This window comes from Lissotriton helveticus, chromosome 9, assembly GCF_964261635.1.
Source record: "Lissotriton helveticus chromosome 9, aLisHel1.1, whole genome shotgun sequence".
NCBI lineage: Eukaryota > Metazoa > Chordata > Amphibia > Caudata > Salamandridae > Lissotriton > Lissotriton helveticus.
In genome coordinates this window covers 802,480,027-802,498,566 of record NC_136070.1, presented here as the reverse complement: position 1 = coordinate 802,498,566, position 18,540 = coordinate 802,480,027, and positions in this window count along the sequence as shown.

Below are 18,540 nucleotides of genomic sequence, written 5' to 3'. Positions count from 1 at the left end.
AGGGGGCTGGAGGAATAGGCTCGCTTAATGTGACAGCATGCGCTATGATTGAATTATAAAGGGTTTCTATGCCGTTGTAGGGATATTATTGATTTATAACCGGACAAGGGCAAAGGATAGGAATATCGATTCAGGTACCTAGATAAACACACTACACCCACTCCACAAATTCATGTCCATAATTACTAAACTAAGCAATAGTAAACATATCTAACGGAGCATGTGTATATCGATCCACCCCAAAATACATTATTTTGCATCTGAAATGGGTTATGCGAAATACACGAAAAATGAGTATAGGTACTGTACGTTTTTAAGCAGTGTAATCGTTCATTAAAAAGGATGCATATGTATATCAGCATGAATGATTTGCGAAAATTACACATGAAATGGCTCTTAATAAAGAAAAGAAAAGTGCGAGACCATTCCATCACATATAAATAGAGTTATTTGTAAATATGCTAGAGGCTGAGGTAATATATTGTCTCTAGAGTTCCTAAAAATAGAAGCTCTGTTCTCTAAGAATAGTTCTACTTTAAGCAGAGGATGAGTGCCAAAAAAAAGTAAATATTTTGGAATCGGGAAAAAAAAAAATTCGCTTTCAGGGGAGAGAGAACAAAATATTGTTCCAAATATGTTCAGAAGCTTTTGTTTTTCAAAGCTGAAGGCCAAAGAGTTCAGGGAACGCTGAGTGCTCGTTAGCTTAAAAGTTTATTCTTTTTGTTCAGGGGAAAACATCATTTCAGACAGACTTTTAAAAAAACAGTCTACCGCTTCAGGTGAAAGTTCGACCAAGTTGGAAAATGCCACAACTGTGCAGTCGTGAGAATGATTGCTATCATCGATGACAGGATCAGCAGTGCTCACAGAAGGTCGTACCTGGTTGATGCTGCTCTCATCTTGCACTTCACTACCCTTTAATCGCAGTGGTGAAGTCTCAACGAATGCCGTCATTAGGATGGGTAACCGCTGGGGACAACACGATGCATGAGCCTTTACTGGACTTAGCAAAGTATCTGTATCCAAAGGTACTTCTGATTGTAGTGTGAGACAAACGTCTAACACGCATTCTTCTCGGCACAGCATACATCTTAACACAGGTAAGATACAGTTCTGCCATATGGGTCTGAATGAAAGAAACCAGGTCATATTCAGATCTCTTAGCCGGGCTAATCCGAGGACTTTAGTTATGCGGTCCCGATAGTGTATAGCTAGGATTGTTTCTTCCATTGTTGCTGGAGTCTTGTCTGTGACATGGCTTGCCATAACGAAGCAGGAGTATAAAAAATAAAATGCCTGCTACGAGTCCCAACAGGAGTGGAAGGCCGCCAAAGATTGAATGGACAAAATTAGGAAAGATGCCCAGGACTGCTTTGAAAGGTGTCAAAAGTCCCGAAAAAATTGTCTTAAATACACTCGCGATACCATTCGTATCAGAAATGTTTAAGATTTCGTTTAGCATTTTTGCGAAGTGTAAGGGGCAATTTGTTGATAAAAGGTTATGTATCTCTGCCGTTGTCCTTGCAACTTGGAGATCATACGTTTCTTTTGATGACGTCAAGGGCACAGGCATCTGTAGAAAAACAGACTTCATTCTGCTTAAAGTATCAATTCGAATAGAAGAGATTTTCAAACTGGGCCAAATTTTTCCCTCCCTGTCTGGAGTGTCGTTTGGATACAATACTTGCATACAGCAAGTGACCATGGACGAAACGCTTACTAGATAAGCTTTTCCTGGCACCAAGCCACAACATCTGTGGTCCACTATTAGAATGTAGCTCCCGTTCGAAAGCCGTCTAAAGAATGGCTCTATTCGAGTTGCAGGTGTGCCAAGTTGGTGACATGAAAGGTTATTTGAAGTCCCCTTACAGGCCCCATGTAGATTTATACCCTGACACAGAAGTATACCACTTAGTGATTTTTCACAATTATCACCACTAAGAAATACATTCTGTCCTTTTTCACTATAACATGTGTATGTGTAAGGTAATTTCCATGATGACTTAATGTATCCTTTACCCAACCTTTCATACTGGCCTGCCTGTATATACTTTTGGCAGTATCGAAATTGGAAAGTTGTTATCGGAATAGTTATGATTCCGTGTATTATCCATTCAATGACAGGTCGTTCTGACATTGTCAATGGTAATCTCTCAAGTTTTTCAATGCTCAGAATTGTATATTCTGCTCCTTTTTGTGCCAAGCTGATTTGTATATCAGCAAGGTTAAAGATAGAGAACAGTGACGTTGTGTTGATTAAACGCCAAGGCACGTAGCCTGAACGCAGATTTTGTAACGTCCAGCCAAGCTGTACAATAGAACGCAATTGGGACTGACCATGTTGTAACATTAGTAAGTCCTGCTCTATTATATCGATTGCAGATGATACAATACTGTCCAGTGAATATATTCTGGAAGACAGAGTCATTAACCCATTGTCCACAACAGAAAGTAATTTTTCCAAATTAATACGGTCAATTTCCCGTATTTTCTCTGCTGTTTCAATTTGAGTTTCTTTCCAAGCTTCATTATAAGCTGCATATATAGAGGCCGCTATGAAACGTTTTTGACGCTGTTTGCGTGGTCCCATTATGAAATCACGCAAGTCAGCACCTTCTTTAAGTAAAGTTAAGTGTTGCTTAATTTCTGCCAGTGTAGATGTATGTAGCCATTCAAGGCAGAGTTTTCCTACACTGTATGTTGTTACTATCCCTGGATGTTGTCGCTGGGAGTATCTAGGGTCTGGCCTGGTCAATTTGAACCCCTGTATTTTGTTCAGGAATCTATCTTGACATTTATTTGTGTCTGTGGGCCAGATCATCCATTTCTTCCAATCAGGATGTGTTCTGTTTTGGTTTAAAATATGGGATACGTCTATCTCAACATCTGTAGTGCTATTACTGTCAGGTGTTGGCTTTGGAATAGACGGTTTGTATAAGTCTTTAATTTTGGCTAGGCCAAGACAGGTTGTTTGCTGAATTGTGTCATTCAAAAATATAATTTGTTCTGGGATCTGGCAGGCTCTGAATAATGATTCTATACCTTGGACTTGCCAATCTTTGGTACCCCAGATCGTTTTTGTTTCAATGTTATTTTTCCAAAAATCAAAACCAAATGTATTCATTTTTTCAAAAAATGATTCTGAATAGATTAATTTTGTATTTGTCAGCATGGTTTTCATTCCTGTCTTATTTAACAGTTTAAAATAAAACGTTTCTGCTTCACTTGTGTTAAACCCTGAGAAGTATGGGAATTTCTCATAAAATGTTTTTTAACTACCTTTTGGTGGAGTTGCACAACGTTCCCATTGATTAAAATTTAAAACATTTCTAGGTTGAGCAGATTTATGCAAATAATGGTTAGCATAATGGTTGTAGCAGTACATATGTTCATAATTTGATGAACCTTGTAAATAATCATGTTCTGTAAATTTTGCTGACATAACTAAGTCTGACATCATATCATTAATACTTTCAAAGTCCCAATCATCAGAGAATGTGCTCGGTTTTACAAAGTCACTTAATGAAACCTTAAATTGATGAGGATACTTCAAGAGCTCGACCGGGCCATATATATCGTAATCTGTTTTGTCCCATGCTACCCCACCGGGTATCGGATTGGCTGTGAAGTTTACTGAAGAAAGTTCTCTTTTCTCGATGTGTGAAGACTTGTGTGGCTTTAGGAACAGGTTGATTTTCTGGCTTGCTGTGTCCATTGTAACATATTTTCCCTCAATGAAGTGTCCCAAGCATAGCACCATGATGAGCCAAAGCAGGAGGAAAAGTACACCTAGCACCACCCAAAATTCAATCCATGGGGAAATCAGATAGGTTTCTTGTAGTTGATGAAAGAGTTCTCTAGTTTTGTCTTTAAAAGTTTTTGTTGTTGTTGGCTGTTCCTCAGGTTCGCTCGGATCCTCAGAAAAGTCATCGAAATTGATGAAGTAGCCTGATGCAGTTCTGTCAATTATTGGAATTGCTACCGGATTTTTCTTTGTTTCTTTAGCATAGTCTGTGGCTACAACGTTGTAGACAGGTGTTTCTTGACGAATTGTTGTAATTTGGGTTTCAAGAGGCATAAGTTCCATGGCTTTGTTGCATAGTCCTTGTTGATTCACTGTAGGTTTATCAAATGTGATTAGTCTCTCAGTTTAAACCTCTTGATTTGTAGCAAACTTTGGTGTTCTGCTATTTCTTGGGAGTCCACTTGGCCTACTACTTATTATTGGCCACATGATTTTGGTTTAACCAGGTCGATGGATACAACTCGGTTCTCCTTTTTACCAGCAAGGGGCGGTAGTACAACTGATCTTGTTCCGTTGACAGCTAAGACAGGTACTGCTTTTCTGTAAGAAGGCCCAAATTCCTTCCTCACCGCGATTTTCTCTCTGACCAGATCCCCAATCTTTGGAATCCAGGCAAGCCTTGCTGGGACAGGTGGTTTCTCTTCAGTGGCTGTTGGCTGTTGTTTCGACTTTATGTTGCTCAGGTCTTTTCTTGTTTCATTTAAGTCCTGTAAAATAGCCAAACGATCTTTGATATCAAAGCATTTTCCTTCTACCACTGAAGTCTGACTATCGAGATCCTGGATATGCATTCTAGTCCCGAACAATAGTTCGTACGGACTGAAACCTTTTAGAGAATTTCTTGGCAGATTGTTAAGACTACGTTGGACACTTATTAAATGTTTGACCCACCCAACCCCGAACCTAATACCTTTGCAGTTATAGATTGCCTTATGTCTCGGTTTTTTCTTTCCACCATCCTAATTCCCTCAGGAAGGAAGTGATTAGATTCCCGCAATGCAATGCCCATGCTGGTCATGGCCTTATTATAAGCTTGAGAGCTAAAAGCAGGACCCTGGTCAGAATGTAGCATGCCAATTGCGTCTATGCCGCTATAGACTCGCAAATCTTTTATAACAGTTCAGACGTCAGCCGAGAGCTGGGGTCTACATTTTAAGTGGAACTAGTCTCTTTTTTTTATATATCTTTTTGTTAAATGCAAAATAACAAAAAACAGAGAAAGAAAAAACAGAAAACAAGGCAATACATTACAGTTGTGTCATGTCGGCGCTGGGGGGGGATACATATTCAAATCAGATGTCAGAAGTATGTGATGAGAGTGGGGAGGGGGAGGAGACCAGGAATAAGCAAGATATCTAGATTCCCGTGGAGGAAACATCAGGTTGGGAGGATGACAGGTCAGTATCCAATTCTGAAGGGGGGGGAGTACAGATGCCACCACGGTATGCGTTCCATTGAGTCCAAATGTTCCCCCATTTGCGGGGCGTGCCACGGGAAACATACACTGTCTTTTCCCTAAACATGCACCAGTCCATGTTTTGTTGCCACACCAGAACTGTCGGTGGCCTCTGGGCACCCCACAACTGAGCAATGTCTCTCTTAGCAATCATATTACCCAAGGTCACCCATCGAAGCTGCGCCAGGTCATAATCATTCGTCTCCCAGACATTCAACAGACACCGCCTCGCCTCAGGCATTGAGTGCACACCCGTGACCTCACTCATAACTTCATGCACGCGAGTCCAATAGCTCATCACCGCAGGGCATTCCCAAATAATATGGAGAAACGTACCCACCAGACCACAACCACGCCTGCACAGTCCATCCACAGAGAACCCCATTCGCACCAAACGGGGACCAGTCACGTAGACCCTATGGAGAATTTTGAGCTGGACAAACCGGAGGCGTGCCGGGATAGCCACTTCCTTCGGGGAAGAGATCGCAGCCTGCCAATCCTCGTCGTCGAGTTCCAGACCGTCACTAGTCCACATATCTCGAAGGTTACTCAGTAGGTCGGTTCTGGCATTGATCAACTTTTTGTATATGAGTGAGATCGTGCCGTCAGGGACATGTCCGTCTAGCACCCGATCCTCGAGCGGGGACGCCTCCGAAATATCCGAGCCCAGGGGAAATACAGACGAAACCGCGTGTCGGATTTGCACATAGCGGAAGGATTCTCTATCATTCAAGTCATACTCAACTTTCAGCTCCTCAAACGTCTTGACTCTACCCTTGATCCACACATCATTCACCCTGCTGATACCGATCACATCCCACTTATCGAAACCCTTCGACTTCCAGAGGGAGCCAAGCTTTTCCGATGCATAAAGCGGGGTAGCACGGGTCGGCTTATCAGCCCAGCCCAGGGCCGCTGTAGCGCGATGCCACACCTGCACCGCTGTCCTAGTGGGGCCCGTGAGAGATCCGCCTGCAGATTTCGCATACAGAGCCCTGTTGTAGTCTCCACCAGGCAGCAGCCATCTATCCATCTCAAACGCCGGGCTCAGCAAAGGACCGTAAGTGCAGGGGTTGATGGCCCCCAACTGAGAGGCCCAATAGTAGCGACGGATGTCCGGGAGCGCGATACCCCCATCGTACCACGGGAGCATCAGTTTCGCAAGAGCAATACGAGGACGGCCCCCCCATAGCAATTGTCTCTGTAGACTCTCAATCTCCCGGAAGTAGCGGGCGGGCACAATATCAAGTGTGTTTTGCAACGCATAAAGGAACCGAGGGAGCGACATCATCTTAAATAACGCCGCCCGTCCCAGAGGAGAGAGAGGGAGCCTGCCCCATGCAGTCACATCGGCACGGAGGCGCCGGAGAGGGGGCAACAAATTGCGTTCATAACGAAGCACAGGGTCCAAGGTGATAAAAATCCCCAAGTACTTGAATCCCTCCCGCACCACCGAAATAGGACATCCACGAGGCGGGAGAGGGGCCTCGCCGCATAGAACATAGATGCAAGACTTCGACCAGTTGATGACCAAACCGGAGTTTTTACGGAAAGAAGTCAAAACGTCAAAAAGGACGATCAACGATTTCCGAGGCGACGTAAGATATAGGAGTATATCGTCTGCATATAAGGATATTCGGTCTTCAAACTCCGGAGTCCATCTAATGCCCTTCAAGCACGGTTCCCATCTCAGCCATGCCGCCAATGGCTCCAAAGCAAGGGCAAACAAGAGAGGGGACAAAGGACAGCCCTGGCGCGTTCCCCTACCAAGAACAAAGGAGGCCGAGACACGACCGTTTACCACCACTTGGGCTAAGGGATCGGTGTAGAGCAATTTCACCCAGTCGATGAAGGTGGGGCCAAAGCCAAATTTAGAGAGAACCGCCCATAAATATGGCCACTCCAGCGTATCGAACGCCATGGTGGCGTCCAAAGACGCCAAGATGGCTGGTTCACGCAGAGTCGCCGCTCGCACGAGGACTCCATGCAGGCGCCGGAGATTAAGTGCCGTGTTACGATGGGGTATGAATCCGGATTGGTCCGGGTGAACCAGAGCGCCTATGACAGTGACCAAGCGGTTGGCAAGCACTTTGGCCAGAATCTTCGGTTCGGCGTTAATCAATGATATGGGCCTAAAGGAGGCGCAGCGGTCACGTGGCTTGCCATCCTTGTGGATCACCACTATGGAAGCCAATCTTTGGTCGGAAGGGAGGGAGCCTGCCTCCAGTGATTCCAAGAACATCGACCGCAGATACGGTGCTATCACGTCCGGACGGAGCTTGTAAAGCTCTACAGGGAGCCCATTAGGACTCGAGGCCTTCCCCGAGCGAACCGAGCGGATGGCCGTAACAACCTCATCAACTGTAGGCGGAGCATCTAGAAGATCCCTTTCAGGGTCGGACGAACGCGGCAGCGAGATATCTCGCAGGAGCAAGTGGGAGTCCTGTTCAGGTCTATCAGAGACGGGGGAATACACTTCCCGGAAATAGTCAGCGAAACATTCAACAATATCAGCAGGGTCGGTGATACTCACGTCATTCATATCAACAATCACAGGGACAACCCGACTCGCACGTTCCCTCTTATCCAGCCAAGCAAGCAATTTCCCCGCCTTATCCCCCACATCATACAGTCGTCCCTGTTGTTCCCTGCTCATCTCCTTTGCCGCATCAGTCACCAGCGCTCTATACTCAAGTTGTTTTAGACCCAAAAGGTGCAGCCTCTCCGGGGTGACCTCGGATTCCAACTCCTCCTCAAGAACAGTGATTTCATTTTCAACACGGTCAACCTCCTCCCGCCTACGTCTCTTGACATTGCCAATCAAGGCGAGGGCCTGGCCCCAAATAACAGTTTTGTACGCTTCCCACAACGTGACAGAGGAGGACACAGAACCCACATTTTCAGCAAAGTATTGGTCAATCGTTTTAATTAGTTCCGCCCTAACCTTGGGGTCGCGGAGATACCAGGAGTGTATCGAGGCCACCCTACCCTCCGACCCCAAGTGAGCGTCCACTACCAACCACAGTGGGGAATGATCCGAGATACCCCTAGCTAGATGTTTCACCTCCCTTATGGAGGAGGCCTGGGAGGAGGGCATCAGCACATGATCCAGTCTCGAAAGACTGCCATGGGCACCAGAATGGAAAGTATACTGCAATTGCCCAGGATGAAGCAGGCGCCAGCAGTCAGTGAGCCTCCAGGAAATCCCCCAACCAGGATTGTGACTTCGCAATGTCTCGGGGAGGGTAGCGATCACACATCCCCGACACTACAGAGTTGAAGTCCCCACCCACTACAAGCAGACCCTCGGGGACTCCCAAAATCACTCTTCCCAGATCCGCATAAGTGGTAGTCTGGAGACCCGGCGGCACGTAGACGGAGAGCAGGGTGACAACCCTTCCCTCCCAGCGCCCCACAATGGCAGCTTACCGTCCCCTATCATCAAGGATGATGTCGTCAACAGCAAGAGGGAGGGAGTTCCGAACCAGAATGCCCACCCCTCCTGGAGCCAGAAGTGAAACCTGAGTGCGCGACGAGACGATAGCCACGCCTATTCATTGCATGGCACGTATTGCCAAGCAAATGCGTCTCCTGAAGCAAGACCACATCAGGGGACAACCGTCGCAAGAGCTGCAACACCATGCCCCGTTTGATCCTATCCCCCAACCCGTTCATGTTCCAACACAGTACCTTAAGTCCCCTAACCCCCATCCCAGAGATCAACCCCCTCCCCACCCCACACCGGGTGAGACACTGTACAACAGGAGATCATCAATAATATGCCTTGAAGAAAACAATGAAACGGGAACTGTAACCCCCCAACCCCCCAAACAACCCTGTACATCATACCCCCCACCCCGCACCCCTGCGTAAGACTCAAAAGCCACCCCAACTTGCAGTGTGCCTGTCGCCCTAACATACAACTATTCTACGAAAAGAACCCCAGAGGAGGAAGACTCACCCACCCCCCCGCCCACACCCCAATAAGACAGCATGATAGCAAGCAATAGTGGCATAGCACCAAACCACAGCCGAAAAGTCAACACGATGGACCGGGAGCTGATTCCGCCCCCTATTCCTGCTCCACCGGGCCTCCCTCCGCACCACCGGAGTGTCCAGAGTGTTCAGAACGATCTGGTCCCGGGGGCAGCGTGTCCAGCCAGTCACTTGCCGCCCCTGGATGATCAAAGAAAAACGTTCGTTCGTTGTACACCACACGTAACTGGGCCGGGAAAAGCATGGCGTATTTCATGTCTCTAGTCCTCAGTCTCTTTTTCACCCCCTGGAATCCAAGTCGCTGTTTCTGAACCTGCTGGGTAAAGTCCGGGTAGAAGCTGACTGCAGTGTTCTCATAAGCCGTTGGACCAGATAGGCGTGACGCTTGCAGGATTGCATCCCTCTCCCGAAAGTTAAAGATCCGAGCAATGATAGGAAGCGGAGTGGCTCCCTGCTTAGGCGGACCACCCGTGATACTGCGGGCACGTTCAACAGCAAAAAACTTGCTAAGGCCCTTGGGTGTTAGATGATTCAGGACCAGATCTTCCACCAGCAGGTCCACCGAGGATGCTTCCAAAGTTTCCGGGACACCAACCAGACGGACGTTGTTTCGTCGTGCCTGGCCCTCAAAGTCGTCCAGGCGTCGAGTGAGATAGTCACGGGCGGCTCGCAAGTTACCGACCTCTGCCTGTAAATCGGAGACGTCAGTAACAAGACTAGATGTCTTTAGATCGAGGGATTTGACCTTTTCATTGGTTTTCGCAAGGTCAGCCCTGATCAAGGTAACATCGATAGCGACCGTATCCAACTTGTGGGCCAGGGCCTCATATTGTTGACCCAGCGTGGCCTTCATCCCGGCAATGGCGCCCATGACGTCCCTCAACGACAGTTCTTCATCCATCGGGGAGTCATCTCCCACAGTGGCCGGGGATTTAGTCGATCCACCCGGAGAGCCCTTGACGAGGGTGTATCTGTCCATGACATTTGATTGCACTGAGCCCCCTCGCGTTGGCGGTCTGGTCTTGCGTTTCTCTCCCTAAGGCTTGGCGGTCATCCTAGTCCGTGCGCCCCGAAGGGTAGTCTGAGACCTAGTAAAAATGGCTAAAGTCGAAGCGCCCGCAACAATATAGAAACGAAGATGCAAACCAATCACCAAGTGATAAATGGCAGGGGGCCGAGTCACCAGTCGGTGAATAGCGGTGAGGTTGAAAGCAGCAAGCCAGGGCGATCAAAACAAAGTCAAGTAGGTCTAAGCGCGAGAAACGAAACTGAAAGTAGACAACCAGGCAAAGGAGGCTCGCATGATCCGTTGTTATTCAATTACTGTCCGGCTGGCAGAGAAACCGAGCCCGGGGCAGTACCATGGAGCAGGCCGAAAAAGTTCAAAAGTCCATAACTTCAGCTCCCGATGTCCAAATCGAAGTCCGAAAACGGATAAACGATCAGCAGGACCGTGCCATTAACAACCCATTGTCCAAATCAGGATAGGGTTCAGGATAGTCGGTGGAGGTGGCGAAGGTCCGGGAGCCCTAAGCTCACGCGACCATCTTGGGTGCGCGCTAAGCTCCACCTCCGGAACTAGTCTCTTTCATAATATTAATGGGACGCATTTTTTCTGGGTTTTTTGTATTGATATTCTTGTGATATCTAAAAGAAGGGCTTTGGTAGTACTCCGGGCAGTTCGCCACTGCGGTCTCTGTTGCAGTTTTGACAGTAAAATGCAAATTTGTAGTTTTGCAGGCTCATTCCCGGCCACCAGTATATTGATTGTAATTCTTTCAGAGATTCCTTAATCTTAAGGTGTCTTAGCCCCTCACCCATATGTGCGTCTGCTATTAATAAGTTTCTCCTGTTCGTGTTTGGAATTACTCTATCTCCCACTCCAGGGATTTGAGCAAAAGGAACGGAGTTTGCATCGATTACGTATGTATAATTGAGTGGATAGTTGACGGGTAATGCTGCGCAGTCGCCCTTTGAAGACTTTTTATCGCCAGCATCGTTTCCCCGTCTACGTATTTTCCTGAACGCTTTTTTGTAGCTACGGAAGCCGGCTTAGTTGCTTCCGCTGTGGCTGTCTCAGCCAATGAATTCCCTGAAACGTGAACGCCATCACGTTTATGACTCAATGAATGTATCACGTGAGTCTTTGGTAGTTCTTTCTGTAAATGAACTACTTGTTCCCAAAGCTATTTTTGCTTTATTGTGGCACCTGTGTCATCTTTGTAACCGTTTTGAACCCATTTCTGCAAATCGTTATTGTATGATTTGACGCAGTAATATGAATCGCACACTATTAGTGTCGGGAATTCGCGATCGGCATTATCTAGCGCCATTTTTAACGCCATTACTTCAGTTTGTTTATCTGACTTGTTTTCTACAGAGTGTGATTTTGTTACCAGAGGTCTCAATTTACCTCCGCACCACACGTATTTAACAATCTCGCATGTGGCGTTATAGGCTTGTTTTCCCCAAACTTAGGGTTGTGCATATCCGTCTGTATATATTACACAGGCGTACTGTTGTATGGGCAGAATGTCGATTGGCAAAGGATATTCTCTTTCATATTCTAGATTTTTTAAAATTTTTTCATGTTTGGGCCAAAATAGTATTTCACTTTGTCTGTAGCAAGAGAATTTTCCCATTGTATCCATTTTGGATTTAATGCCACGGTAGGTAAATTACATGGGCTTGTTAATGCCTCAAAGGCTGATTCCGCTGTTATAACAGTAATCTGTCTGCCATCAGCTTGGTCTCTTTCTTTTGCTACAGCTGTTTGAACCGCATGAACAATGTTTTCCTTAATACTGAATGTTTTTTCAGCTTCTGTGTACAAATGTGATTTGTATGCTATTGGTACCGTTTCTCCCTCATTAGAGGTTAGGTATGTGAATCCGCATCTTCCTGGGATGACCCGGATCACAAGGTTGCGTGTGTTATCGCGTGTTTGCAATTTTGTTTTAGCTAACATGTCTGTTTGCAATGATCTCAAAATTTCTGTGTGTTTTTGAGTCCAATTGATTGTTTTAAAATTTGGTTTTATTAGTTCATAGAGAGGTTTAATCCTCTCTGCATAATTTAGAATGTAAGTTCTTCCAAAATTCAGGAAACCTAGAATTGATTGTAAGTTTTTCAGCGTACTTGGTGCTTGGATTACAGCACATTTCTCTAAGAAATTGTCTGCCAGGCTTTTGCCTTCACTTGATAATTCATATCCTAAAAACAGGACAGTTAGTTGGGCAATTCGTGACTTTTTAAAGTTGAATTTGTAACCCTCTGCTGCAAACCCAAGTATTATGGTGTTCACTCTTTTCAAGTGAGTATCCAAGTCATCATCTGTTAGATAGATGTCATCGACATAAGATAATGCCTCATCATCATACATTTGTAGTAACTCTGTTACTCTTGCTGAGAATAATCCTGGGCTGTTCTTGAACCCCTGTGGGAGTCGACAGAAATTTTTTCTGCGAGCCCATTATTGAGAAAGCAGTCAAATACCTGCTTTCAGGTGCTATATTTTGACAAAAGAATCCATTAGAGATGTCTAATGTTGTTTTGTATTTTTTGCGCACGATGTTATTCATTAGTGCTGCACTGTGTGAGTTTTGTACTGCAAAGGTTTTGCAACATGAGTTAAAGTGTCTGTAGTCCAAAACTAGACGATATGAATCGTCTGGCTTGGAGACAGGAAACAAAGGATTGTTCATTTGTGAGGTGCAAGTTTCAATCACCCCCTGGTATTCAAGTTGATCTAAGATCTCCCTAACCTGTTTTTTAGCTTCTTGCTTAATTGGGTACTGCCTCTGTGCAGTTGGTTGACATTTTAACTGAATTTTGTGAGGAGGAGAGTCCTCATCCAAACCTACATGATTTTTATATAATGCAGGTGCTTCGGCTACTGCCCACTTTCTTGCAAGTGTATATTTTTTATGAATTGGAATGTGATTTGAGAAGGCAGGCATAATCATTTCTTTGTCATGAGGGCACTGCCTGAAAAACTCCGGTGGCCAGTCTTTTTCAGCTAAAAGGATGTCATAGCCTTTTGAGAGGTTATCCCAAAATAGACCCCTTATTTTCCTAGTCTTATCTCCCTCTATACGTAATGTTATTTCATATATTTTATGAGGTTTGCTAACTCTGGTGTCTGCATTTTCCACCTGAATGTATTCATTTGTGTCCACTGTCTCCAGATGATTCATCAGGATCTTGCGAGCTATGCTCACTTCTGCTGCGCTGTCTAGCATTGTCTGAGCCCACTCTCCGTTTTTCAGCTGTGTCCTCAGGATCCTCGGCATGTTTGATTATTTTAATACTGGCTACCTTATTTTTTGGAAATTGTAATTTTTTACTTTGATGAGCAGGTTTCTTGTCTTTGGACTTGACGTGCTCTTCCCTGTGTTCTGACCGTCCTCTTCTTTCCGATTTCTTCGAGGAAGTCTGAAAAGATCGAGAGGGACGTGTATCAATATCTTGATATCTATCAGGTTTCTTCAAATTATCCCTATTTCTAAGGTTGTATCTTTTCTCAGGGGGCTCCCTCTGGGGAGACTTGTGTCCTTGGTCCGGAGATCTTTCTCTCCGCCGAGGAGACTTTCCTCTGGACTGGAATCTTTTTTCTTTGGGAGTGGATTGTTTATTTCCATCCCAGCTCTTTTTTGGAGTGTTTAGATTATTTTTAATAAATATCTTTTCAGGATTTTCAGTTAGTGGGGGTTTTACTGGTTTCCCACCCAAACTATCTCTTCCTAGCTCTTCATAGGATTTTTCTATGATTCTGGCCAGTTCAAATGGTTGTTCTGCTATATCTGTTTCTTTCAATTTCTGGCGGATCGCCACAGATGCTGCTTCCCCTTTTATGTTGGCTAATAGTATAGCCGAGACCAGCTTGAAGTCTTTCAGTAATTTCATACCCAGAGTTAAAGCAGGTTCTGGACCGTATTCCTTTTGAATCTGTCTTTTTTTTTTTTTTTTTTATCCTCATTTTGCGTATGAATGTATAAGGAGTGCAACAGGGAACTTTAGGACTTCCACTTTTATTCCTTCACTCTTTTCCTATACTTTGCCGGCCACATAGAGTACCCCTTTGGTGGATCTGTCGTGTTTTAGTCCTCCTATATCCTTTACCATATTCAATAATTCATGGCGGAGAGGAGAGAGAGCTAGCCTTTTTGGCTACTCGGCGGGAAATTATTCCCGTCTGAATTATTGTCACCGCTTTAATCATCGGACATATTGTTGTTTTTCAAGTTACCCTTATATGTTAATTAGTATAATGATTTTCCCAAATTTCCCAGAAATTAAACTTTTTGGAGAATTTTCCCTTCCTATCTAATTTGTGAGTAGTTATTATGGAATTAAGCCAATCTTCATACAACGGAGATGTTGGTTTAACCCAATTCAGACAAATCTCTCTTCTAGCAAGGAGTATCAAGACAAATAATAATTTTTCTTGTTTTCTGGTTAACCTCTCGTTGCTTACATTTGACTCGGTGCATATCCCAAAAATAATTAATGTTGTACTTACTTTTAGGTTTGTTCCCAATATCCGACATAGCGTATTACCTACTTCCTGCCAGAAGAGTTCCAGTTGTGGGCATCTATGAAACATGTGTATATCGTCTGCTTTTTCCAATCCACACTTGGGGCAGGATTTTATGCTTGCTCCTTTAAATTTTGACAGTTTTTTTGGTGTCCAGTATGCCCTATGCAGTGTGAACAGGTGATTTCTCTTTAGACGCGCTGGTTTAATAATAGTCCAACATTTTTCGCATGATTTCTGCCATAAGTTATCAAGTTCCTAGTCTATGATGTTTTTACTCCAGATTGATTCCGATATTGAGGCGTTATCATCTCCTGAGGTGATTATGGCCCAGTACCATATTGAAATTTCCTTTTTTATTGGGGAGATTTTAATGATCTCTTTCTCTATTTTTATGTTTCCAGTTTTTTTCTCCGACAAGGAGCTAGCCCAGCTTGTAAGTTGATAATATTTAAATTTTGAAAGAGTCCCGTTAGTGATTTCTGTAAGGTGTTCCCAAGGCACTATTGAGTTCTCTATCATCAATTGTCCCCATTTGTTAATTCCTGCAGTTCTTAATGGGGTTGCTAGGGCATCTTTTAAGCACTCAGGGGTGCCTGGTGAGTCCCAAATAGGGGCTGCGTAGCTGTAGTAAGGGATATTTAATGCGCTTCTTACTTGATACCAGAGTTTTGCCAGATTTTTTAGTACCTTTAGTTTTATCTTTTTAAAGAATTTGGGATGTCCGAATTTAAACAGGAAGTGATCAGTTTTGTTTGTTATTATTTGGAGGTATTGGGGGTAAAAAACGTAGCTGTTCACCAGAGATCTTGCATTCTTGAATTGGAAAGCTCTACAGTATTCCAGCTCATTGATTCAGTTTTTGCTTCATTTGTTAAGTATCCGGATACCTTCCCGAACTCTGTGATTGCCTTATTTATTGCTGAGGAGGAGTTTTGATAGTTTCCTGTTAAAATCATTAAATCGTCCGCGTAAAGTGCCACCTTTTTGACCCAGTCCTGATATTTAAAAGGGGTTATTGATTCATTGTTTCTAATTGTGGCTGCCAGAGGTTCAATGTATAGGTTAAAAAGCAAGGGAGACAGCGGGCACCCTTGTCTTGTTCCTCTTTGTATTGCAAAGTTATTGGTTAGACCCCCATTAACTAGGATCTGTCTTAGCACATCCGGTATTACCGCCATGGACGGAACACCATGTGTTTTTGTGTAAATGGAAGCAAAGACTGTGCCCCAAGTGTCACAGTCCTCCACATGTGGTGCGATCCCCATTGGAAGGCAGATAGTCAGAATTCTGTGTTTCTCAGTAGGGGTAGTATCCGGAAATACTGCCTCTATTTGAGTGATTTTTTGTGCTAACCAGAATGGAATTTGTTCCCGTTTTGCGGGTACTTTACCCAGACATGATTGTATGTACTGTGCATTGTTTGTCTAGCCTTGTGGATACAGGACTGTGTCCCACTGCTTTACTGTTGTTTGGTTATTTTTACTTATTTCAGTATTAAATAAATTTCGAAGTCCGGCTGGACTTCATGTTCATTATAGCGCAGATTGTAGCCTATAAATATCCTAATGTTTATCTTCCTTTGTCAAGGACCGCTGTTGTTTAATTGGATTGATAGCCCTGGTCCTTGCTTACCTAGTGGGTCCCCTTGTTTCTTGGAAATAAATTGCTAATGTATGGGGCACCCCAAGACTAAGGAAGTATTCTGAGACTATCCTCTCTGTTGATAGATTATTTCTGTGTTTTCTCTAAAGACCTTTTTGTTCTGTCCACCAATAAATATTTGCTGCCCTACAACCCTTGCCAGAGGGGCCCGGACATCAGATCCAGCCTGGGAGTCAGCACCAGTCCAGCTTGAAGCCAAGGTGAAGGAAACCAGCACAAGACCTCAGTGAAGGCGGAAGCACTGGGGTGTGAAGTGTGTACCCCTGCCACTGTCTTGGGTGAAAGACGGGGTCACAAATCAGAAAGGAGAAGTCGTGGATCAAGTTTTTGATGCCCAGCTGAGAGTCACAGACCGACCAATATGGCAAGGAGGCTTTTGCTTGAGGTGACCCCATTTGAAACAAGGGTTGCTTCAGGACCTGAATACTGGTCGCAAAGTGAATGAAAGTCTGCATCTTTGTTTGTTGATCAAGAGATACCTGGGCACACTGGGTACAATCTTTGGCCCCAACAAAAGAGCAGTGCGCCAACAGGAGTTAGGGAAGGACTTGAGTTTAGGGTACAGGTGCTGTGCCCCATGGTGCCTCTTAGATTAAAGTGAAGAAAACTGGTGCACTTCCTGAGACACTGGACAGGATCGTTGAGGGTATTGCCTCGGAAGGTGATTACCCTATCCTGAAAGAAAGACTTTTTCTTCTGAAACTGGGACGTGATTATTTTCTTGAGTCGCGAGTTGTGCAGCTCCACCGTGAGAACAACAAGAGCCTGTCTGTGAGGCTCAAACGGACTCAGGGAGAAGACTCCCCTCTGGCTGGTTGTACAGCGGCTTCAATTTCCCAAGGACTTCTTTTTGTAAGGAATGCACCCTTTAGGTCTTCCAATTTTTGAGGAGGAGCAGCCCTTTGCAGCTCCTCGTCCTAATTCTCATGGCCCTGTGTGGTCCTCCTGGTCCTCTGCAGCCAGGATTGTTTGGCTGCTTTAATATTTGCAATAGGAATACTGTTTATTCTGCAAGAGAAACGTTCTTCTGAGCAGTTGACAAATGTTACCTCCTAAAGTATATTGATTGATACTCTAGCCGTCATGAAAAGAACATTGGAAAAGTCTATTGAAAATGTTTTTTATTAGATATGTGCTGTTGGCTGTTCTGAAATTTAAATAGATGGTCACTGAAATACGTAGGAGCCCTGAAACATAGAATTAGACTAGATTGTTTTGGGATTTGCTTTTTGCTTAGGGTTGGAAAAATATTGATAGTTCTGTTTATAATAATAGTCATTACTCTCTCCTGCTATCTGTATATTAATTATGACCCAATGCTCTGTTCCCTTTGTGCTTCTGATTATAGCTAATATATGCCCGCTTAATATTTAGAATGAAAAATGCCCACCTAACAAAGGATCAGAATATTGATGAATTTATGAGAATAACTGTGCAAAATGTTTTCTGTGCTCCTTCTAGATCATAGGGATGTCTTTAGCTCATGCTAAAAGGACTATCTGTTAAAGATTGCAGGAAACGCTGTTAGCATGAGCTAATAGCCATTTTGTTTTTGGAAGCCATTTTAGTTAGCCTTGTGCTCGCCATGTGCTTTCTCCCTCTTCCAGAGCCATGCACATGCTCAGAAAGACCTGTAGCTGCCAGAATGCACCTGCTTCTAGTGTTCAGGCTATTCTTACTGAGATAAGCAGTTTAGTTCCTCCTCCCACTCTGTTGACTACGCAATTCTTATGTATCCATATCTGTAATTGTGCGCACACTTGTACTGCCTCCTTTTGAGTCTTCATGCTAGCTCAGCAATAACCTGGCCATAAAAGGTCCCTGTTCTCTGTACTCCTTGAACTGTCTCCTACAGTGGCCTGAGGGTACCGTATGACGCAGTCTCCCTCATGTGAGGTTATTAAATATTTCCTTTGATTTTGCAGCTTCCATGCCAATCTCTTCTTTGTTGCTTCAAGGACCAGGTGTATCAGTGAACCCTTAAAAAGGTTTTTATTTCTACACAGGAAACTCATATGTTATGTTATGTTATGTTAAACTTTTATTTATATAGCGCACGGCTACTCAACAAGAGTGTCCCGG